The sequence below is a fragment of the Thermobia domestica genome, chromosome 11, assembly GCF_964235325.1.
Source record: "Thermobia domestica chromosome 11, izTheDome1.hap1.1, whole genome shotgun sequence".
Lineage (NCBI taxonomy): Eukaryota > Metazoa > Arthropoda > Insecta > Zygentoma > Lepismatidae > Thermobia > Thermobia domestica.
In genome coordinates, this window is record NC_137464.1 from 116,548,338 (window position 1) to 116,573,842 (window position 25,505).

General features: G+C 37.1%; 1 protein-coding gene across 6 annotated transcripts in view; it reads left to right on the forward strand.

The window, feature by feature from the left end:
• Positions 1–25,505, forward strand: part of LOC145664380 (uncharacterized) — a 161,255-nt gene that overhangs the window by 111,393 nt on the left and 24,357 nt on the right. Inside the window, exon 8 of one of the 6 annotated variants that reach the window (XM_081731038.1) lies at positions 16,325–16,342. The exons of 4 other annotated variants lie outside the window; for them this stretch is intronic. The gene's annotated coding sequence lies outside the window, so the exon portion shown is untranslated. Of the gene's footprint in view, positions 1–6,515; positions 6,805–16,324; positions 16,343–25,505 lie in introns of those variants that run through there. One more of the 6 variants, XM_081731037.1, reaches the window with a different exon arrangement.

Here is a 25,505-nt window from a genome sequence, read left to right on the forward strand (position 1 = left end):
TCTAGTAATTCTGTATATAAATAAATAAATAAATAAATAAATAAAATCAACACTTTTGGGGGAGACCATCACTCAGGGCTTCCCTACAACTAAATTCATCCTCTACCTTTTCATTATCAACATGAAGAGGCAGAGCTAGTTCGAAAGGGTTCTTCGCTTGCGGTCTGCACGAAGCATAGATCGATCTCTGTGTCGGAAGTGGCTTTTTGAAAAGTGTATTCATATATATATATATATATATATATATATATATATATATATATATATATATATATATATATATATATATATATATATATATATATATATATATATAAAACTAACGATTCTCCAATTCTTCCTAAATTTCTTTCTCAAAGTTCGTACAGAATAAATAAATAAATAAATAATCTCCCTCTCGGCTATTTTTTCCTCTTCGATAAAGGAAGTTTTATTTAAGGGTACTTTTTTCATTCTCTACTAATTTCTGGTGTTCTCATAAAATTTTCTTTCTGCTCAGAAAGGTGTTCACTGAAGTGCGGCGGTTTCATTTGGTTGGTATTTACTTTTACAACCTTGCCTGTAAATATGTTCTTAGCCAAAAATGTATTCATGGCTAACTTTTTCTCTAATAAATAGGGACCTAAATATTTTGGTAACATCACAGCAGATATAATTTTGGGTGCACAAGACAGACGCACTGCTCTGACTTAGGCCTTTTGTCCTGTTTTGAAATGATGATTTTCGACCCTTGTAAAATTTCTTGGAGGCTTCATGCTTCTTCTGTTGCGTTAAATTAGCACAGTTCCAGGCCGACTTCAATTTATTTTTAAGCTCTTCCACGGATTTTAAGTAATCGTGGTGAATCATGTACTCCTTCACTGGTCTCTGATATATTGTAAAGAAATTGAACCTGGCTGGCGAATATGGCGGTATCATCTGCATATGTTGCAGTAACTGTGTTCGTGGTATGTAGATCAGCCATATAGATATTATAAAATAAGAGGGCGAAATGCAGGAACCTTGCGGAACTTCATCCGCTATGTACTTTGTACCCTTCAGGTATTCAGCATGATTGACTTGGAAGGTACTATTCTGTAGGTAGCTTTGGGTGGTTTGGATCTGATAGCTTGGAAAGTTACTTAGATGTAGTTTGTGCAGGAGGCCTGAGTGCTATAATTTATCAAACTCCATTCCCACATCAAGGAAGCCTCAAGAGTAGGACCACCACCATTAAATTGGTAGCTAATGTTATCAGTGACGTGAACAAGCTGTAGCGTAGTACTGTGTCCGTCCCTGAATCCAAACTGATGATCTGAGATGATGCTATTGTCTTGTACGTGTTTCAAGAGTTTGCACTGAAGAACATATTTCACTATTTTACTGATGTAGGACAGCAGGCTTTTTGTTTCCGTCCTTTTCGCACCTGGTTTGGGGATGAGTATAATTCGAGCCTCTTTCCATGTTGTTGGATAATACCCTGTGCGTAGTATGGCATTAGTGGTTTTGCTGATATAAACCTTAACCTTCTGTAGGATGTCCTTCAGTGCTAGATGTGTAATTCTGTCCGGCCGTGCGTCGTGGATAGTCTTCTGATAATGCGTTGCATTTCTCGGGGATTGGACAGGTCTGCTGCCGGGAGTGTTGGTTGCAGCTAGTGGATGATTTGTAGGCTGCGATTCACTGCTTCTTGGGTGTTTGTGTCTATTGGTGTCAGGTTTTCTGTAAAGGTTCCGTGGAGGTGATTTGCGTAAACACTGGCCTGTTCCTCCGGGAAGTAAACCGGGTCTTGTGGTCCTAGGATTGGTTGTATGCGTGGGGTTGACTCTGTGCACGTCAGGTTGCGGAGTAGACGCCAGTAGTCTTTTTACGGTAGGTCCATAGCTTGGTGTCATTCATTCTATTTCTTCAGTTGGATGCAAAAAGACGTTTCTTGACCGTCGTGATTAGAGCATTCCAGTGTCTTGTATCTAGGATGGCGGGTAGTTTGTCGTTTTCTTCTTGCCCAGAGTTTCAGATATATCAATTTAGAAGTTTGGGTGCCCTTAGGTGATTGCTGTTATGGTGATTTACCACCGTAGAGAGGCCCATGGCGGACTGCAGGGCTGCAGTAAAGGATTCAACTGCTGATTCGATCTTGGTTGGGGTGTTGAGTGGAATTTTTGGATCGACCATTTCTTCAAGGGTGACAGAGTAGGTGTTCCAGTACGTTTCTTTGATGAGCAGTAGTTGCGTCGTCGGCATGTTGGTGCGTACAGCAGCAGTAAACGTCATTGATATGTAATCTGAGTTCAGGACCATTATTGCATGCAGGCCATCTAGTATAGCAACATTGACGTCATACGTGTCCAGAATATCCGGGATTTCTCTATTTGTAGGTGAGATCCGGTGGTTCGCTGGCAAGAAAGTCTGTATGACGGAGATTTTGTTGCAGCTGCCTTCCTTTCTGGTTGGAAACCTGGAGTTCCGAGCGGGATTCTTGCAGTTTAAGTCTCCACCCAGTATGATGTGATGTCGTAGTCGCTGCAGCAGTTGTAGATTTTGTAGCAGCAGTGAAATGTTCGGCTTTTTTGTACAGTGGGACTATGTGTAGCGGACCATTTGGTGAGTGAATCGTAATCCCTGTGCCTTCAATGGATGCGACTACTGGTAAGTGCAGCCTGTCGTGTGCAGTATCACGTATAGTGAGTATCACACCTGAAGTCTAGGCGATCCGTTCTGTATGCAGTGTAGTTACGCACTTTGAAGATGTTCGGTTTTAGATGGGTTTCATTGAGCAGAGCCACGTCAATACTCTTCCTGGTTAGGAAGTCTGTGAGTTCTGTTTTTATTATTATTATTATTTATTTATTTATTTGTGATTCCGTTGGGGTTGAAACACACTACTTGTAGTTGTCTAGTTACTTAAAATCTAGGACGCGCCATCATCGAGGAGACTTGTGACTATTTCAGGTATTGTGGTCATTTAGTTACTGGATCTGTGATAGTTTGTATTTTCCGTAGTCCAGATTTCAAGGTTTCCAAGAACTTACGGAGATTTAGTCCCAGGAGGAGTTCCATAATTTATGTGAGTGGAGGCCAGTGATGTTTCTGACGTGGCTGTTTTGCTTATTCTTGTTTATTTCCTTCTTTCTCGTTTGTGTCTGTTGTTCGATGTTGACCGGTACGTGTTTGATTTGGAGTCTGGCTGATAGTTGCTGCCGCTGGTTGATGGCGTGGACTCCTTCGGGGTTCCCTTAGTGTCTACTGAAGAGTCTCCTGGATCCGTGGTGGTTACTGTTGCAAAAGATGTGGACGCTTGGTCGTTTGTCTTGACTGCGGGTTCATTTCGGTATTGTTTTTGCTGAGTTGTGCTGCAGAAAGTCGTCAGATGCATCTTTTCGTTTTCGCCGCCTTCAGGTATTTACAGACCCGATAATTAGCTGGATGGCTACCATTGCAGTTTGCGCAGGTAGCCAGTGTGTCTCTCGACTTCTTTGGATACATTTTTGTGTGATGGGAGTCGCCGCATTTGACACACCTAGTGGTGGTGGCGTGACATGTAGTTTGGACGTATCCGGTTCTCTGACAACGGTAACATTGTATTCTGAGTCTTTGTACAGCTTCACTTCCACCTTACAGCTGAAGAGGTAGTGGTCATAGATTTTGGCATTGTCGTTGGTCTTAGATGTACTTACTAGGAACAAGGGGAAGAGCGGGCAGTTTCCTTTGGCACCTGCGCGGCTTTTAAGTTGTGAAACGGTCACTGCTGAGAAACCGTACATGTTAACTGCTTGTTGGATATCAGAAATGTCCGTGTCGATCAGCAGCTTCCGCAGAACGACCTTCAGTGGGCGGATCGTACGTGGGGTCTCCGAAGAGTAGGAGCTGTGTTTGCGCGCAGTATGTGTCGATTTTCAAATAGTCCTCCGTGGCGCTGCAATGGTAGTCCTTCGTATGGTAAGACATAGGGGGCTTTGCAGTTGGCTTCAAGAGTCTTTATCAGAGTAGCTTTTTTCTTTACATTATACGTATATGGAGAGATTTTGCGCTTGGGTATGTTGGGTAATTGTAGTTCGTCATCTGCTTACCCATACTCCGACTTTAATTCGTCTGCTTCCAGATTTTCCGCTGCTATGGGAACTATGGGTTCGTGGTCCATTCATGTTTCCTCTTCTCTTCTTCCTCTTACTGGGATGGGGCAGTGGAGATGGATTTATTTTTAAACTCTTATCAAGGAATTGATTATACATGCTGAGTTTCTTCCTAAATTTCTGTGGGCGCTGAAGTCGTGGGGGAGAGTTTTCCAGCTCGCCCTCCTGCGTAGTGCCAGAAACTGGTTGTGTTGGTGTCGTCTTGTTAGAAGCTCCGGGTGGTGCACTGTTAGGTCGATTGTAAGTTTGGGCTGTGCCTCCGATATTCCCAGGGTGAGAAATGTCTGAGGTAAGTTTGTTCCTGGTGGCTATTAAGATGCAGTCTTCTGTGACGGCGTTGTATCATTTTTAGGTCTTCAGGATTGAGATCCTCCCATGTAGAGTGGGTTCCACTGTAGTTTCTGCCAGCAATGGGGCCTGGAGGAATAAATTTCATGTTCTTCAAGGACTTGCTGATTTTCTGGATGTCTCTGTACGGGGTTTTCATAATTTCCAGGCTTGAGACATCTTATAGTCCGTCTCTAGTTGGTTTCGCTCACTCTTAGCGTAAACTTTCACTGGCTGTGCTAGTTAAGCTTTGTAGAATTTACTCTTAACGTCCTTAACTGAAAACGTGGCTTGCTTCCTAATGTTCCAATGGCACTGAAGCTCTCAAGGCAACAGTACTCGGCTCTTTAGATGAATTTCCGGAATTCCTTTCAGTATCGTTGCACAGATTTTGAGTCCACGATTAAGTTTTAAAGCTAATCTTGTAACACTGATCAGTATTACTATACCCACAAATAATTTTCATAGCTTCCACGATTTTGGAGAAGTGTTCCGTTCATAGACAATCTTTAAAATTATTAATGTTATTGCTAATTTTCCTAATTTTTAAAAGTAACCTGCCCAGTTCCCTTAATTTCTGGCTAATGTACATATACAGATGAGTGTTACTCGCATGCTTCTGGCAAAGAATTCATATACTAGAATAAGATGATCATTCTTAACAGCAAGAGAAATGCTGTCGCACTTCATCCGTGCAAGAACTTTTCCTGTAAGTCAATTCTTCGTGGACAGCCAACTAACAAGTCTATTGCTAATTTTCCTAATTTTTAAAAGTAACTTGCCCAGTTCCCTTAATTTCTGGCTAATGTACATATACAGATGAGTGTTACTCGCATGCTTCTGGCAAAGAATTCATATAATAGAATAAGATGATCATTCTTAGCAGCAAGAGAAATGCTGTGGCACTTCATCCGTGCAAGAACTTTTCTTGTTAGTCAATCCTTCGTGGACAGCCAACAAGTCTTCCAAAACATCTCTTTTAATATATTTTCTTGTACTTCTGTTTATTTTTTATTTTGTTTTTTTAATTATCCACATATGGAATCATTATCTTGGAAAAAGCCAAGACAATTTTCGCGTGCAACATATGACTAGGAGAACCTGATACCTGAAATAAACTTGGGTTGTTCCGAAAGTTGCTATTTCTAAGTTTTATTAACGCAGTCCTCCTTTCTTCGTAGACAAAATGTCAGTGACTTCCCTTTCATTATAATGTTTTCTAACAAGGAACGTATGCGAACCGTGACAGCTAGATATTTATGAAAATTGGTACCCTGACTAATTGTGGATCGCTAATCATAGTGCTGATAGTCACTCGGTGCGGAAAATCCTTGTTTCCCCGCTACGTATAATACATATACAACGCAATGAGCGGGTGAGGCTGTGCCGAATTATACCCTTTAAAAAATTCCGGTAAAGGCAGAAAGTGAATACTGTGTGCTGATAACCTGATACCTATGGGAAGCGGACACGTGACGAAGAAGACGATAGTAGTGTCACACAAGCAGTGTTGTCACCCCAACACAAACTTACAGTTTTTCGAATAGAATGTATATTATTTTATAGCATTAAAACAATTGGCATTAAACGTGAAAGAAAATAAGCAAAAGGTGGGTTATCAGTGTAGTCAAATAAGGCAGATACGAGACTAAGGTTGAGGAATTAGAGGGCCCGTGCAGAGAGACTAACATATGTACACTAACAGCAAGACTGTGGAAATAACAAATATACAGTAAGGAATAAACCATAGCATGCACAGCATTCAGTGACTAACGGGCTTGATGCTTCATATCGACTGTGCGGCTAGGGCGAGAAATGTATGTATTATGCCATACTATCTATGGTTTTTCTGTTGTGTGTATTGGTGTATTATGTTAAAAAATATTTTGCGCCTGTATAGTACTGTTAACCTCAATGCAGTGTGTCTTGTCTTTATCATTGTCTCGCATGTTAACGTTTCCTATACTCTTGACTGATGCCTATCTCAGTCCCTTAATCTTTGCGAGTCGATTCTGACATACTTTCTTGTCAGAGGTTTATTAATTTGGTGCCACAGCTTTTCTTTGATCTTTCCAGACGCTGCGCCGTCGCTTCGGTGGTTTGGAAGGCATGCAGGATTTTATGCAGTGTTGCAACCCCAAGACAGTTCATTTGATTTTTGGAGTCCCATCGCAACAGAGATAAGCGTTCTATAAATGACCCATCTTGTCTCTCTCAGAAACTGTAAATAAACACAAATGCCATTTGATATAGGGAAATTCTGGAATCCACAGGGAGTGATGATTTCAGAAGATTTTCCCCGGAGGGGATTTTAACACACGGGGAGTGAAGGTAATACAGCGAATATACTAGTCATCCTCCTTGAACATGATCAATAAAATGCCTCAGGGATAAATAAACCACTGTGAAATCATCACTTGCCACAACATATATATATATCAGTATATTTTTGTTGTTTGATAGCTCTCAGGAACGGCTCGAGATATCGATTCCTCACAAACGCCATTGGAATTGCTGCGCTACAGAAAAACTTCCTGTTCACGTTTCCACATTATGTCACATGGGACTTCTTCTTTCTACGGCTACTCTAACATGATTCTGTGCCCTTTTTTGGGTGACTCCTGTATCAAGCCCGTTAGTCACTGGATGCTGTGGTTTACTCCCTACTGTACATTTGTTCTTTCTGCAATTTTGTTGCTGTTGTACATTTGTTCACTTCTCTGCACGACCCCATAATTTCTCAACTTGAGAACCTCGTATCTGCGTTATTTGACAACAGTGATAATCTACCTTTGCTTATTTTCTTTCACGTTTTATAGCAATTGTTTTAATGCTTTAAAATGGTGTACGTTCTATTTGAAAAAACTGTACGTTTGTGTTGGGGTGGCAACACTGCTTGAGTGACACTACTACCGTCCTCTTCGTCATATGTCTCCCTCCCATAGGTATCAGGTTACCAGCACAGATTTCGTTTTCTGCCTTTTACGGAGGTTTTTTTTTTTTTTTTTTTTTTTTAATATAGGGTATAACTCGGCACAGCCTTACCCCGTCATTGCATGGTATAAGTATTATACGTAGCGGGAAAACAAGGTATTTCCTCACCAACTAACTATCAGCACAATGATTGGCGATCCACAATTAGTCAGGGTACAAATTTTCATAAAAATCTAGCTGTCACGATTTGCATACGTCACTTGTAAGTAAGTGTTTTCTTAGCTCTGAAAACATTTTCGAGCAATACAAATTAAAAGCTTTCCTGTCATATATTCTCCTACTTGCCACATTGCAAGATTTACCTACGTATACACGCTGTGGATTTTCTGTCAAAATATATTTAAAAGTTGCCTTTTGTTCTTCAAAGAACCACTATTGAACTGTGACAGAAATCGACAAGTACCGGAAACCGGAGTTCCATCGCAACAGAGATAAGCGTTCTATAAATGACCCATCTTGTCTCTCTCGGAAACTGTAAACAAACACAAATGCCATTTGATATAGGGAAATTCTGGAATCTACAAGGAGTGATGATTTCAGAAGATTTTCCCCGGAGGGGATTTTAACACACGGGGAGTGAAGGTAATACAGCGAATATACTAGTCATCCTCCTTGAACATGATCGGTAAAATGCCTCAGGGATAAATAAACCACTGTGAAATCATCACTTGCCACAACATATATATCAGTATATTTTTTGTTGTTTATTGCAAAATTCTTCTACTGATGCCTTAAAAACTTGTACAAAGTTAGTTTTTCATTTTTAATAGATAACGTTGAAATTCGCAACCACTTGATGACTATAAATTAGGTATATAATTAAAAAAAATTGTCAATTTCAAACTGCAAGTACAGCTTCCTCCCCAGAATTTTAGGCGTCGTACTGTCTCTGATGGTCGCCCGTGGCCTACATTCCAGTTCCTACACTACTTGGTAGTGTTATCGCTGGCGTGGGAGGCTACGTCTATTTACCCTTGCACTTGAAGTCAAGACGCAATAAAAGTATAAAACTCCTAATCATCTTCCCAACCAGGATAAATACCATACTTTGCCAATTGTCACCTAAACTTGGGAGTATTTAGATGATAATTGGTATACAACGTGTTGGGTTGTGTTTAAGCTATCTCAGGGCTCATATAGAGTCACTTTTTAAACTAAAAGTTACGTTTTTTCAAGTTGGTCACTAAAAGTTACTTTTTTTCAAATTTGTTACTAAAAGTTACTTTTTTGGAAGGTAAAGTGACTTTTTCGTGTGATTTGTGTTTTACATTGGCAGTTATCTAAGAAAAATATAAAAATAAATTGAAAAAGACAGAAACTTGTTACTCATTACTCTTCTGAAAGCTTCAGTACTTGCTGCCACATGTGAAACAGTCAGCTTTATTGTCACCTTAGCTTTTATTCTTTCTAAAGCACAGTGGATGATTGGTGGATGCTTAAGCTCTCAAGGTGGGGTTGAGAACTCTTCTGTGTCTATTCTTTCATCATAATAGTCTTTTAGTTTTTCTCGTAATAGTTAACGCTCCGCTCAATGTTGCATGTGTGTGTTTGTGTGGTTCATCATGTTCGTCTTGTGTTATGCTTCTTGTATATTCTTCTTAAGAGTAGGTGATGAATTTGAATATTTCATGGCTTTGAGAACTCACAATGCTAAGTTAAGTATAATGTCTGGGATGAAGAAATTCGGAAATAGGCCAGAACTGGTTCCACTTACTCAGAAGCCTCTTAAATCTGCTAGGTCTGCTTACCGTAACTACAAAGCATACTTACTGCTAGAAGAGAAAAGGAAGCTCAAAAAGAAGAAGAAAAGATGAAACAAAACAACAAACAAAGAGAGAGGTGATGGAGAAATTGACAAAGGAAAAAAGGGCCATGATGAAATTTCGGACATTTTTGGGTGTGCTTTTGGTCACTTTTCAACTATTTACAAGAGACCAGACTACTATAAGCCCTGCTATCTGTATGTAAGAATTAATTTTATTCGCTTGCCTCTTTCCTTTTTACACTCGGTGCGAGGGATAGCTCACTGCTTCTACTAAGTGTCAGAAGCACATACTACAACCTACGTCCTCGCAGTATGAGGGATCTTTAAATTCAGTGCTAAAATAACTACACAAACAACAACTACATTTAAACAATTATATTTTCAGTTCTGGGATTACTTATATTACATCTCACTATAATTAGTGTGGTTTGATAATACTGAATGTATATGGAAAACACAAGACAAACATTAACAATATTTTATAATGCGTGATTATTATACGGCCGTGTAAATTAAATATCAAATATCAACTTTATTATCCTAGCTAATAACTCTCTTTCTTTCTTTTCTATAAAACTGATAAAACAAAATATATGAATCAACCTGTTATGAAAGTGGCTTATGCGAAGATAATTTACATATAACGATTCGTATGTCTTTCTTTCTTCTTCTTTTTTCTAAGTTAACAAATTCGTAATCGGCGTGCTGGCTGAATGTATAAACATCCCTTTAGAGCGACTTTGGAGGAATGCAGTTCTCGAGTAAATAACTCACTGAATTTCTCTGCTGCTGACTTAGAACAAATTTAACACACTACTTGCAACTTCGTCCAGATGGAGATCCGTGGCGTAACATGTCCTTTTAAGCTGTGTAATCAAACGATCCTCCGACGAGTTTCTAAATTTCCAATAATCTCCTTGCACACTAGGGTAACTGGTAAGTGTTCTCTTTTCACCACTACTTAATAGCCAAAAACATTGTTCTTCACTCGACACGACTATAAATACTTTATGAACGAAATAGTTCTTGCCTTCGAATGCAAATGCATTGTGCTGCCATCTATGGAGTTTTTAAAACTATGTGCTTGTGGACGTTTATATGTTTGTGGCAAATCCTTTCCACAGTGAGATCTCGGAAACTACAGGCTCTAGAAAGATGACGTTTCCATTGATCAATTGCAAATTTTGCGTAGATTGTCCAGTTTGAACTCAATATCTAAAAAAAAACATGGCCATTATTTATTTATTACATTTTTACGGGTACACTGGAAGTGTTGAAATTAAAAAAAAAAAAAAAAAGAAAAAAGAAAGCATCATATCCTACCTATTATACATTCCAACACCATACAATTGTATATAGGGGCTGCATGTCTCAGGTGTTTGTTTCATGGCCAAATTATAATGAAAAACGAAGGGTAACCATTTCTCCAGTCTAAGTTGAATCTTTATTGTTTGGAGTGTTTTGCCCAATGAACACCATATATCACTGACATTATAATTGATTGTATGTGTAATGTATTAGCTTATTTTAAAATGTATAAAACGATAACCATGCCTGTTGTTCTGTATAGTTGCGAAATATGGTCTCTTACTCGGAACGAACAACATAAATTGAAAGTATTTGAGAAGACCCTGAGACGAAAATTCGGACCCAAGAGAAACGGGAATAGGGAATGGCGGAATCTTCATAACGAGGATCTACATAATTTATACGGTTTATCGAACATTGTTAGGGTCATCAAATCTAGGAGGCTCAGGTGGGCAAGTCATGTAGTCAGAATAGAAGAAAGTAGGAAGGTTTTCAAAGTATTGACTGGAAGACCAATCGGAAAACGACCACTAGGAAGACCTAGGCGCAGATGGGAGGACAATATTAAGATGGGTATCGCAGAAATAGGAATGCAAAGTAGAAACTGGATCCAATTGGCTATCGACGCACCACCATTAACTACACTGGCCGACTGCTTCATAGCGTTGTGCTGTGCCGAATGGGGTTGAGGGTGATTGTTTACGGCAATTGCTGCTAGGGTGAAGCTCTCTGCAATCAATATACGTTACGTTTCCACAGTACCCTCATGTTTCCACATTTGCACCCTCTCCTCTACTTAGCAAGCATGTAGATAACTGGTTCATCATATGTGTAATATTAAGAATTCTAAAGTACAAAATTCGATGTGTTACAAAATTGCATTCCTGAGATGTTTACTTTATCTACTCCAATCTTGAGCTAGTTACTGAACAGTATTATACGCTCTATAGAACTAGTTTTAAAAAATAATTATCCTTGGCACTTCCATAAGTGCAAGCATATAGCGAGAAAACATGTTATGGAAAGCACGTCATAATAATTCGCAAAATACGCACTCAAGTTGATTCAGAGACGGACATAATAGAAAAATGAAATTAAATATTTGAGTTTTACGTCCCACAATTATGCCGGCTAGGCTAAAGGAGACGATGATGAGAAATGAGTGAAGTGGTAGAATGAAGAAAGCGAGAGAACCCCGAGGAAACCCACGCACACGATGTTTGTCCACCACATACCGGATATAATGGCACGCAGAGGAATAATAGTCGCTTCACACCGAAATGGCAGTTCGTAGCTTTTGTTTTCTTTCACAGTTTATAAAATAAGCTACAGTAGGTTGGGTTAGGTTCGGTTATCTTTTTATGTAATTTTCATAGTTGACAATCAGTTACTGCCAATCCTCCTCGCGGCGGAAACTCATATAGTCCATTTCTTTTTTTCTTTCTTATTCCAATGTTTTGATTTCAAAGCATTAGAATTTGCGTTTTAACATTACCACAAACTTTCTTAACACTATTTTTGTCCCCTGTACATTTTACTTTCTTCGAAGTAGATCAAGTAAACCAGACCAGTAAATCAGTAAGTTGATTTTGTTACAGGATTTAAATTGTGGGCATTACTTCCGAAAGTGTGTTGTATATTTTTACACTCGAATTCCGATGTTTCTCACGTGAATTGCATAAATAAGTCTTCCTTTATCACATGAAAGTGATAATACCCACACTTTTGCACATCCTTGTAATTTTCCAAAACACAAATTACATAAAGAACTCAATCCAAAGTTACCGTGCTCGTGGGTTTTCTCGGGGTTCTCCCGTTTCCTCCCACTTTCTTCATTCCACCATTTCACTCATCTCTCATTATCACCGTCTCCTTTAGCCTAACCGGCATAACCGTGGGACGTAAAACTCAAAGATTTCATTTCATTTTCAATCCAAAGCTTTGGGGGCGCGGTGGCTCAGTGATAGACTCCCGGTGCTTGGGGTCCCTGGTTCGATCCCAGCTCGCGCCGTGTGGATTTTGTGGTGGACAAACACCGTGCTCGTGGGTTTTCTCGGGGTTGTCCCGCTTCCTCCCACTCTTCATTCCACCATTTCACTCATTTCTCATTATCACCGTCTCCTTTAGCCTAACCGGCATAACCGTGGGACGTTAAATTTAAAGATTTCAATCCAAAGTTTTATCGCGACCACAAGATACAGCCAACCAACTATTTCACGTTTCCTTTGCTAAGATGATTTTACTAACGGGACCTACAATTTTTGGTAGACTCCGATTCACTGCGTTCAATTGCATCCTCAGTGGATTTGAACCAGCAATCACGCGTACCGAAGGACAGTGTTCAGGTCCTGCAGCGACTGTCTTAAATTTGCTGTTTCCGAAGAAATTAACTTTACTTAATCTTAAGTATATGTGGTGAACATTTAACATCCTTCTCGAATACAGCATTAAAAAAAAAAAAAAAAAAAGAAAAAGAAAAAAAAAGAAAAGTCACTTCATTCCGACTGTCACTCGTAATATCCGTAGTTTGACTTCCAGCTGGACAGCCATCATGCCTATGTTGGTTTTCATGAAAACTGGGATGAGAATATAAGTATGCAACTGGAGAATAATTTTTACTAAGAGAAAATGTCTTCGAATAAGAAACCTACTTTGAGGAAAAAGGTTTTCAATGTATCGTCTCCTCCCCAAATATAATTGAATTTTAAAAAAAATCGCTCTAGGGTCCAGGGTTGCGAAATAGGTACACAGAAGCTTAGACTCCGAATCCCGAATTTTTAATACTCCCGACCCCTTTTAATTTGTAGGGCTATTTTATACTTCGTTATATTAATTGATAGACGCAGCGTATAATGTGTTTAACCACAGTCAAGGAGAACCACCAAGCTACGTTTAGAACTTTGCTAAGCAATTGTTAAGTTTGCTATTTGATTTTCATATTGGTGCACAAAATGGTTGAAGCTAAAACTAATCATAGCACCTTCTGTCCAGAAATAGTTTAATAAATCGATGCATGATCACCACAATAATCAACGTTGCATCTAAACGATTGGTATGATGCATCTTTTTTTTTTTTTCATTTAAAGTAAGATACAGCACGTAGCAGCGCAAACACTATAGTATGAATAATACATAAAAAAAATCAATAGTTCATCAATTCAAGTCCCGAGTTCCAGTTCATTGCGTTTTCACCTTCCACTTCTATAAATCTTGTTTGTTTTATTTTCTGACAGCCTTTCCTCTTCCTGTCCCAACACTTTCATTTCACTACAATCCACTAAGAGTCCCGTGTCTAATATGTTTGTAAATAGCATTAGTGTGCCCGATGAAGCCAAGTTGTTAGTTGGCGAAACGTTACACCTTTTAGTTTTTAAATAAAGCGCATTTGCTTTGCTCAGCTATTATTTAATTTTATCCTGAACTTATTGATATGTAAAGGTTTGACTTTATTTTCCACTGATATTCCTTAATTCACACACATATAGAAATCCCTGTACAAAATATCAGTCGAACTTTTACACATCAATACATCAAAACGCTAGAAATAAGCTACTTAATAGTAACATGCAACTTGAAATAAATTTTGTAACGGAGAAAATTAAAGATGTAATACATTTTGACCAGACATTTTAATTAAAAGTAGCACAAAACATTAATATCAACAGAACGCTCCCACAACGTTTACACAGAAAATAAAAATGTAGAAGTATAATGTACACCACTAGGCGAAACGCTTAGTATTTAACTGGTACCAATCTCACATACTCGTGCTTGCTTTTTTTTCTTTTTTTGTGCCGGTTACTAGTAGCAGTTCGTTGGTTCTGATTGGGTACACATTGAAACTTAATAGATAATAATACTATTTCTACCACATTTTTCATAACTTCTTCAATATTTCCAAAGATACACTAAAATGTAACATTTGTATTGCAATTTGCAATATACCTGTGTAACATGAATAACACAAAATAAATTAATCAACAAAAAATTTAAACTAAAATTGTTAGATAAAGATTTAATATTAAACACATGGGTCTGTGAAAACAGGAGCCAGTCCTGCCGCGTTAATAGTGTATCATGACTAAATTAAGTTTTATGAATTATGAAGAAAGAGCAAGAAGTTTCCTTTTCTTATATGATGTCGACTTGTCATTTTTTAGTTTTGTGTAATTGTTTAGAAGAACATTGCTCAGAATACCACATACAATACTAAAAATAGACCGAGAATTGGTTCCACAACTTTTACAACTATAATTTAGATCAATATAAAATGTATTGTCTGAAGAGAGTGATTTTAGAGTCAATGCTTGTAAAACACACTTTTGGGAAGTTTGTCGTAGAAACGTTAGTAATTCACTATTAACAATATAATGCAAAATAGCATACATGTGAAACAAAATAAATTTTATTTGATCTGTTGCTACGCAAAGTCCTTCCCTTTGAAGGTAATCAAAATAAGGATTGTCTATATTATTTCCCTTACCAGCCACAACTAAACTTACACATTCCTCACATGTCACTTTTTTTTCTAACACAATGAGCTGCATAACCAGCCACATAGATCCTCGAATCCTCGTCTATGTCGTCACAAGATTCCAAATAGGATGATTTCAATACACATTCTAGATCACTGGTGTCACAGGACTGATCAGAAGTGTAATCCTGTAAATCTTCAGTACTGGGTAGCCTTAATACATGCTGTAACCTAATTTTAGACTCGGATTCTAGTATCTGCGTATACGAAACATTGTAGTTACATCCTGACATGGACTTATAACAACTGAATCGTTTTTCTAAATTATCACTCTGAAATTTGCCAGTAAGCACATACTCAACAGAAAAATTAGAAAAACAGTAGGTTGTTAATTGGATCATTACCGTTGTTGTCTGCATGAGTGCACCGTAAGTGTCCTTGGTGAGTGATACTGTATTAGGATCTTCGTACCATGATTCTAACCAGTCCACAAATTGCTGTAAATATTGAACTCTGGAATCACTGTCACTGGTAATAGGCATTGAATATTCGTCCCTTTTAACATATTTTTGACGTTCATTACCTTCCACCATTTGTTTATTATTTCCAAGAATTTCATTGTTCCTCCATATTCACTGTTGTTCGTAAGGGCTGCAATAGTGGTATCATGAAAAATATTGCACACAAACTTTACGTTTTGCCGTTCCAAATTGTTAGGGTACAAAGACTTATTGTTCAACTTATACGCCTTCCGCAAAATGTTTTCCTCCTCGCTTTTACGAAATTCCCGCAAGTGACTGAAACAAGCTTTTTGCAGCTCACCCTCGTATGGATACACAAATGTTTTTTCACTGCCTTTCAAATTTAACCAACAGTTACGTATATTCTTAAATATATGTACACTATCATACATAAGAAAAATTTTCTCTCCAGGATACTGTGGATTAGTTAAGCTGTAAGATCCACTAGCAAGAAATTTAAATAGACTCTGATTAATTCTATTATTGTCTGTGATTATACACAATACCTTGAAGCCTACCGTCTGAACATAGCTGATTACTTTTTGAACAATTTCAAACAGTTGTTTCCCTGACATTGCATTTGCTGGAACCAATTGGACAACCTCATGAAACCTTCTAAAACACGAACTTAACATGAAAGTTTGAACAGTGGTGGCTTGTTCTGTTGGACTGTTTTCAGCATAACCTGTAATTTTTTGAGCTTTGTAAGTCAAACAACTTTTAATATGAATTTCATCTATTAATAATGCTACAATTCTTTCAAAGCTACTGAGATTTTTAAAAATACACTTGAAATACACTTCATTGATTTACTCAATTTCAGGCAAAATATTTAGTGAGGAAGACAATGCTTGCAAACGCCGGACACTTGGCAAAATTAAGAAGTTTCTCAAAATTTCATATACTTTTACAGAATGACTGTATACATGAAAAGCAAACACTAAAGTGTGTTTAGAATACCTTCTTAGTGGGGTATTTAAAAGCATAAGCTAATCAAGAATTAAATGTACATTAAAATTATCCTCATCTATATATTTGATTGCAGTTTCTATACTGTCACAACCTTTACTTATATAATAACTGGAATCACGAGTAACCCGAGTCACGTTTGCATACCTAGACAATAGGTTTTCAATCTGAGACCAAAGACTGAGTTTCAAGTTACTAGGTAAAATCCAATTAAGATCCCTTGCTGACAACTCATAATTGCAAATCAACACACGAACACTCATGTCATTCTTAACAATTATGCAGTTCATTACAATTACTTCTTCAAACTCTTGGTTACTTCATCTAGTACAATTACTTCATTACAATTACTTCTTCAAACTCTTCAAACTCAGGAAAGTGTGTGTACTAGTTGCCCAATGTGTACAGCTATCGGAACTTCCAGATAAATGAGAAAATATTAAAGACACTACATAACATTCAATTTTTTACTTTTGTCTATAACTATCTGCACGTATCCTTTATCTTTTTGCGAAGTTTTAACCAACAAATCGGAGTTTTGGCAAAATGTTAATCTTTCTGGTTTCTATTAAATATCAGGGGGGCCAGCTTGACCTAATGTACCTCAAGGCGCTGGTTTACTTCTGGCGCACCACATTTTGCAATATTTATAGGTAAAATTCAATACTTTTATGAAAAGACATCTTTATAAAGAGCAAATTTTTACAAGCAATAGAATTAAATATGAAGTAATACACCTGTATTTTCTGTTTACAAGTGCAGGGATACTAGTATATGTGCTTTACTACGGATAAAATGAGTGCATATGGAAGACAACTGTACTAGAAATTATTTTCTACCTGCGGTGTATTTCTGCACAATGTACAGAAGTTTTATGTTCATATGATAAGCGCTATTAAAACTCGTATGACTGCCAAAACTCACTCGTTTTCACTACCCTCGCCCATGCGTATATCCATCTTCGCTGGCGCGCCTGCTTTTTTCGGACGCAACATTGCTGACGCCCGGACACTCAAGTTTCGCCCTGCACTGACTCAGTTAGATAGCATTCGCACTATTTAATGGCCACCTAGTACAGGTTGTTTTTCGTTTTTTGACTGTAGTTTTTATTGATACATCTGGACTTCGTATGTATACGTAAATCGTAGAAGAATTGGGATGATATTTAGTATCTCTCCCAACTCCTTAGTTTGTCTATCTTATGTCGAGAACAGAACCTAACCAAACCCTGCGGCGCTTCTAACCCGTTCCTACTACTACTACTACCCTACGGCTACTCCTACTCTTACTACTTAGATTGGGGGCGATACTAAATATCAGTTAAGAACTATATATTTTCAACAATTTCTTAAGATGGACCCCTTGAATTTTAACTATGCCATGTGATACACTTTCATATCGCCCAGGGCAAATCATTTAGGAAACAATAAGAAGGAAATTAGTGAGCTAATTCTAATTTTTGAACAATTATTTCAAGTGGTGTGCCAAAAGTAAACCTGTACGAACTAAAATAACTTAAGTAAGAAAATAATGGAAACAGTTCTTAAATCTTATAGACCTGTATTGGCTCCCTGATACGGAGTTTTATAAATATTTCTTAATCTGAAATTGCCAACGGGGTATATATTTGGCAAAAATTAACTTTGGGTCGCACAGGGACTTCAGCCTTGTGATTAAGGTACAAAACAGCAAACCCTGCAGAGCTTCAACCTCCTTCGCTAGCTGTCACTTGCTCAGCTATGTTTTGTGAACTATTACACTAGATATCGCACCAAAGAAACAACTCTTCCAGCAGAGATCTTACATGTGCGACCAAAAGTAAAGAGTTGCCCACATTTGTTCAAACCTGCACACGTACATTAATGCTAAACGAGAGATAGTATGGTTAGTTATGGTTTGTTTAGGTTATGTTCGAGAAACCAAAACATTAGAGGCAGTTCCGTAAACTCTACCAACCTAGAGTACAAGGGCAATTTTATTTGAAAAAAATGTAATATTTTCCCCTCGCAATTAATTAATCAGCAACGTAAAATAATGGTGTGATAAAATTATTAGGTTGACGTTTAGTAGAAGACCTGAACAGAAACCCGATATTGTCTCTTATACACACAATTATTAGTATGATTTAATATGTTGTGCTGTTGGTAATATGTTTTGCAGTTGGTATCCTAAATAAAATATTACGTAACAATTGAATATTCTAGAAAAAAATTAATACAGTAAAAATAATGACAAGATTAGATCATTATGTGCGTTTCAAGTAAAGCGTCTCATATTATACGAAACTAGTAACACTAAAATCGCGTGTTATTTGATTGATTATGATGAATATGATTGTTCAGAAAATATGCTATGACTAAATCGGCATGCTACGTTCTAATTTCAACAACAGAAAAACGAAATTTAACTGGAAAATTCAATAAAATAAAAATATACACTATAAAGTAAATGTTTGAAGATTCTACTTACCATATATTTATCAATATTTTCCTTATCAAAAATCAACTTCATAACAACACGCCACACACAACTTTCAATTCAAATGAAGAAATCCAGTTCCAATTATCTTCCTTACGGGAGATTTATATAAAGGAAGTTCCAGCCTTAGAGCCCTATGGACTGTTTTCTAATTTTCGTATAAATATATATATATATATATATTTTTAAATAAGATTATGAATTAAGAGGGTCTAGGATGTTTTGGTGTAGGACGTTTTGGTGTACGGATGTTTGGGTGTACGGACGTTACGGTATTCGGGCGTTTCGGTGTAAGGACGCTTGGCTGTAAAGGACGTTTCGGTGTATAGTACAGTATTTGATTGCATTTGAACTTTCATACTGTAGCTACTCTGCAATAGTGTAAACTGATTAACATTATTATTGAGTCAATTAGAGGATGATAATACAACAAAAATGCATTTGTAACAATAATTTCGATTCAAAGGTGTTTACAGTAGAGATGCAAAAAAGCCGGCTTTTTTGAATCAATGGTTTTTTCACATAAAAAGCCGGCTTTTTTGGGAAAAAAAAAACGAGAATTTTGGAAATTTTGGCTTTTTTCATTTTCATGAATTTTCTATCTAAATAGCTTTCTTATAGTATAGTCTATAGTTAGATAAGAATTCCATGACCTAAATGCCATATTTCGCTCTAAAATTCACTATAAAGATGGATGGAGCACATGTTTTACTAATTAAAGCTAACATGAAGAATGTAGTATTTGAGGGCAATTTTAGAGGCTATTTAACTTTATTTTAACTTTGAGTTATCGACATTTTTTTTTCTCGGGATCATTTCAGTTTGTCATCCGTGTTTCATTTCTAAGAGCTTAGTTTTACATTTAGAGTAATGACGGAATTTTCCCGATGGCTAAAGCGGGAGTTTCCCAATTTAAGAGATTTACTGACCGGACTTCTTTAAGCTTATGTGACCTCTTCCAGCATAACCCCGTTGTTGCATAATAACACCAAGGCGAAACAAACTTATTTCTGTCAATATGTAATATAAATACATAAAGCAAAATATCTAAACCAAAAAAACCTGGTTTAAACAAAAAAAAAACATGGTTTAAACAAAAAAAACCTGGTTTTAACAAAAAACTTAGTTTAAACCAAAAAAAACCTGGTTTAAAACAAAAAACCTAGTTTAAACTCTCCCCCCCAAAAAAACGGGTTTTTGGCATTTTCAAAAACAACCATGGTTCTTACCAACCCTGCTTACTTTTGTATGTAGGAGGTTAAAAAACTGTTATTATATACATTAGTGAATCCTTTGGAATTCATAATGTAAATATGTTGAGAAGTAAAACTCTTTGCATTATCTTTTCGAAATTCATGGTTTATTTTTTAGGTTTTATATTATTATCGGCATCAACCACTAATTAAATGACTTTTTGTGTTATAAGGAAGCGAAACAAAATCTGGTTTATCAATTTAAAGCAGAATTTTGAAAAAAGCCCAAAATTTCCCAAGCAAAAAACCGAAGCAGAAAAATCCGAATTTTTTTTCCAAAAAAGCCGGTTTTTCTCCGAGCCCTTGCATCACTAGTTTACAGGCGACTTTTATAGAACAATAATAATCCAATCTAATTCAAAACTCAAATTTAATTCTAATTTACTGCAAAACCTTCAACATCATTTCTGAATACAAATAAATATATTGCACAAAGTTCCTGAGACATAGTAATAATTTTTACAAACTACATAATACTTGAAAGGAATTTTGTTGAAGAAATTAAAACTACATAGAATCAGTTTACATAGAATCACTTAACTCAGAATCTAAAATTGTATGCAATTCCTTTTAAAAATGTAATTACATCATCAGATTTGTAATTTTCACAAACGTTGCTCAGTCTCTTCGTAACGTCGGCGTATCTTTTGTTTATTCTGACTTCATGTCCACCAGTTATTTGTTCCATTCGAACAGCACTAAGAGATTCCTCTCTTTGCAAAGCATCTAGGAACTTCCATAACGAAGGGTGTGCAGCTGCTAGATTCGATTCGAATCCCCGATGCCAAGCTTCTATGCTGTTGTTCGTTCTAGATTCTTCCATCACAGCTGCAAAATGTTGATTCCACATGTGTATGAGATATCTGAAAATACATTCATATAATATTACTAAACATGCCCATTGTAGGAACTTACTATACATATAAATAGGAAAATAATATTCCGTTGCATATTCAAAGACATACTTTAGTGTACTTTTTCAAGCAGTATATACTGATTGTGCGATATTAATTTACCTAGGTATATTTTATATTTTTTTCTGTTCATCTCAGTCTTTCAATCTATCTGTAAAAGCCTACAATACTCACTGAAAATACATAACTAACTAACTCTATGGCCTATGGAACCCGGAGGTTCAGTGCCGCGTTCACAAAAGCTCTCCACTGACTTCTATCCTTAGCTAATTGCATCCAGTTTCTACTTTGTATTCCTATCTCTGCGAGATCCATCTTAATATTATCCTCCCATCTGCGCCTAGGTCTTCCTACTGGTCATTTTCCTATGGGTCTACCAGTCAAGACTTTGAAAGCGTTTCTGCTTTCTTCCATTCTAGCTACATGACCTGCCCACCTAAGCCTCCTAGACTTGACGACCCTAACAATGTTGGGTAAACCGTCTAAACTATGTAGTTCCTCGTTATGAAGCTTCCGCCATTCCCCATTCTCGTTCCTCTTGGGTCCGAATATTCTTCTCAGGATCCTGTTCTCAAATACTTTCAGTCTATGTTCTTCCTTCAGAGTAAGCGACCATGTTTCGCAACCATACAGAACAACAGGCATGATTATCGTTTTATATATTTTAAGCTTCAAATTCCTCGACAGAATTCGCGACGACAAGAGATTTTGAACCGAGTAGTAACACGAATTCCCTGCTTTTAGTCGACATTTAATTTCTTCGTTAATATTGATCCTAAATATTTGAAAGTATCCACTTTATCAAAAGCATTATTTAATATTTTAACGCCTCCACAATTTGCCGTATTACGGTCCCGACGCACTTCCATGTATTTAGTTTTCTCTGCATTTACTTCTAAACCCATGTCCCTGCAAGCGTTTAATAAGATCTCTGCATTTATTTCTACTGTTCTCCTATCATCCCCTATTAAATTTACATCATCAGCATATGCCATAACCTGGTGAATGCCGTTCAACTCTAGGCCCTGGTTGCTATCTTTGATTTTCCTTATGGCGTATTCCAGCACAAAGTTAAATAATAATGGCGACAACGCATCTCCTTGTTTCAGGCCATTTTCGACGTGAAAGCTCGTGGACAAAAATTTTCCTACCCGGACTTTACTTTGGGATTCACTTAAACATATCTTAATTAATCTAATTAGCTTTCTCGGTATTCCAAGTTCTGTAAGAACGTTGTATAATGTTTCTCTTCTAACCGAGTCGTAAGCCTTTCTAAAATCAATAAATAGTTGATGTACCGGGGTATTGTATTCCCACTTCTTTTCGAGTATTTGGCGAATGGTAAATATTTGGTCGATAGTTGATCGATTTCGTCTAAATCCGCACTGATAATCTCCAATAATTTCATCTGCGTATGGGGTCAATCTTGCTAACAGAATATTTGAAAGGATTTTATAGGATGTTGACAGAAGAGTAATGCCTCGATAATTATTGCAGTCAGTTTTGTCGCCTTTCTTGTGAATTGGAACAATGATTGACTCTTTCCACTCTTGTGGCAATTCTTCCTTGTTCCAGATAAGGAGAATGAGTTTGTGTATCTTGTTCCACAATTTTTCGCCTCCAGCTAAAATTAACTCAGCCGGAATTTCATCTACACCCGGAGATTTGTGTTTCTTTAATTTCTTTATAGCGGCTTCCACTTCTATTCGATTGGGTTCTGGAATATACGGTTCTGCGGTGTGTATCTCCTTTTCTCCACGCACATTAATTTTTGGCTGCGTGTTCAGCAAATCGTCAAAGAAATCTTTCCATCTATTTAAGAGGCTATCCGTATCAGTGAGAACTGTTCCGTCAGATTTCTTAAATATATAAGCACGAGGTTGATAGCCTTTCTTAAATTCGCTGATCCCCTTATACATATCCCGAATATTTTTATTTTTACTATTATCTTCAAGTTCCTTAATTTTAGCTTTCAAAAAATCCCGTTTCTTTGTTATAAAAGTTTTGGAAGTTTCCCGCCTGATATCTGCGAAATTTTGTGTAGTTATTTCATTCGGATTTTGTAGCCACCGTAATTTTGCCTGTTTTATCTTCTCTGCTAGTTTAATGCATTCTTGGTCGAACCATGGTTTGTTCCTACGTATTTCCGCGTGTCCCAATTTTTCTATTGCTGAACTTTTAATGCTATCTCTAATTTCATTCCAAGCATCCTCAACACTAGTGCACTCCGAGTCTTCTAAGACCGAGAATCTATTCGAAACTTCAATCTGGTATTCCTCTCTTACCTGGCTCTCTTCTAATTTCTTTAAATTAAATCTCTCCGTTTTCGGACATTGAATATTACCTTTATTCAACGATAATCTCTCTCGTATTATCGCTACTACCAGGTAGTGATCAGTGTCACAATCAGCCCCTCTAAACGACCAGACATCAATTATGCTAGATTGTCTTCTTCTATTTACTAAAACGTGATCAATTTGATTATGTGTTTTTCCGTCTGGTGATGTCCAAGTGTATTTATGAACGTCGCGATGTGGGAATTTTGTACTCTTCACGATTAGGTTTTTGGATGTTGCAAAGTTCACGAGTCTAACACCGTTGTCATTACTTTCCTTATGCAAACTTTCGTTCCCTATAATCAGTTTGAAAATATCCTCTCGTCCTACCTTCGCATTGAAATCCCCTAATAGAATCTTCATATGGTATCACGGGTGTTGGTCAAATATCCGTTCCACTTCTTCGTAAAACCTATCTTTTATATCGTCACCCTTATCTTCAGTTGGAGCATGTACATTTAAAACAATAATATCACACCACCGTCCCTTAAAAGTAACAAAAGAAAGTCTGTCAGTAACCTGAAAAAAATACAGTAACCTGTAATAGTAACCTGAAAAAAATACAGTCTGTCAGTAACCTGAAAAATACATACAGCTTTAATTAATGTATTTACAGTATAATACCTTACGCTTTTTTGTTTTATTTAATTTAATAACATATAAGGGCATCTAACTAACTTTTGTCGTTGATTTTAGGTGACAAAATTGCATTTTAGTCCTTCAGTGAAAGAAGAAATCGAACAAAAATGTGACAATTAATTTATGTAGACTACACTTACACATTCACTTACCTTGAGTTTCGTCGTCCTCCCCTCCCAAGCGGTCGTCCAATATAATAATCTTCAAAGTAGTCCAGTATGGGCTGCAACGTGTTTTCTAAATTTGCAGATAAAACTTCAAAAGCAGTAGAAACGTCCTCTTCTGGCACGAATGCAAGGGCAGGCATCATTCTGCACTGTATGGCGAATTCTGCGTTACTACTGTATAATCCCTGGAAACCTTCAGCCTGAATCTTCCTCCACACATTTTGCGTAAGGTGAAAAAAGCAGGTATGAATTTCGCACTGAAATGTTTTCTGGAAAGCAGCTATGGCAGCCATCTCCATATCAAGCATAATGTGCTCGGGATCGGCAGATGGAATAATTTGCATGATAGCTTCCAGGAGCCTGGTATAGGCTCGTGCAGTCTTTCTTGTTAGTAGTGCATACAATACCGGTATAACTACCGAATCATAATTGACATGTATGGTATATGGTTGAAAAAATGGAGGGGGAACCACTTTAAACGTTCTATCGGCATACCAATATGACGTTCTTTCCAATTTCTTCATACCTCTTTTAGTTCCAAAAATCAAGAGCCGTTCATCGTCATCTGTACCACAATCAAACCACAAGAAAGTATCCCCAGATTTCGTCACTTGATATTTCTCAGGTATAGCAACTTCCCTCACGTGTTTTGGTAAAGGAGGTGGACAACCATTTACCGATCTTACCGCCCTGAAATTATATTTATACAATAGGAATAATAAGAAAAAATACAAATATGTTCACAATATTGTTTTACAACTATGGGATTTTCCCCAACTGAATCTTTCACCGAAAATCTCGTTCACAATTCACATCTATTTAATATATTTACAAACTCAAGTACTGTTTACAATAAAAATATAAATACTTTTCCTGAATATAAATATTTTTCAGCAAATTAACAATATGGCATTACAAGTTTAATAGCCAACAAACATATATAAGAAAGTAGCAAAATAGATCTTACCTGAGCCTCTTTATGCTGTCGATCTTTGGTAGTTCATTTGCTGCAAATACACTTATTTGTGACAATGCAGACGAAACAATACATTGGTTAGTTTCGGATGTTTTCATAGCTCTCTCCTTCATTACCGAATATGCAAAGCCTGCCTCCACTTTTGCTGAATCTGGAGCATGAGAATGCTCATTTACTCGTCTTATGACAATACCATTTAAGGTATGAATTCGTGCTTTACATAAAAACTTTTCTTCACACTGCCAATACACCTGAAATGAAAATGATAATTG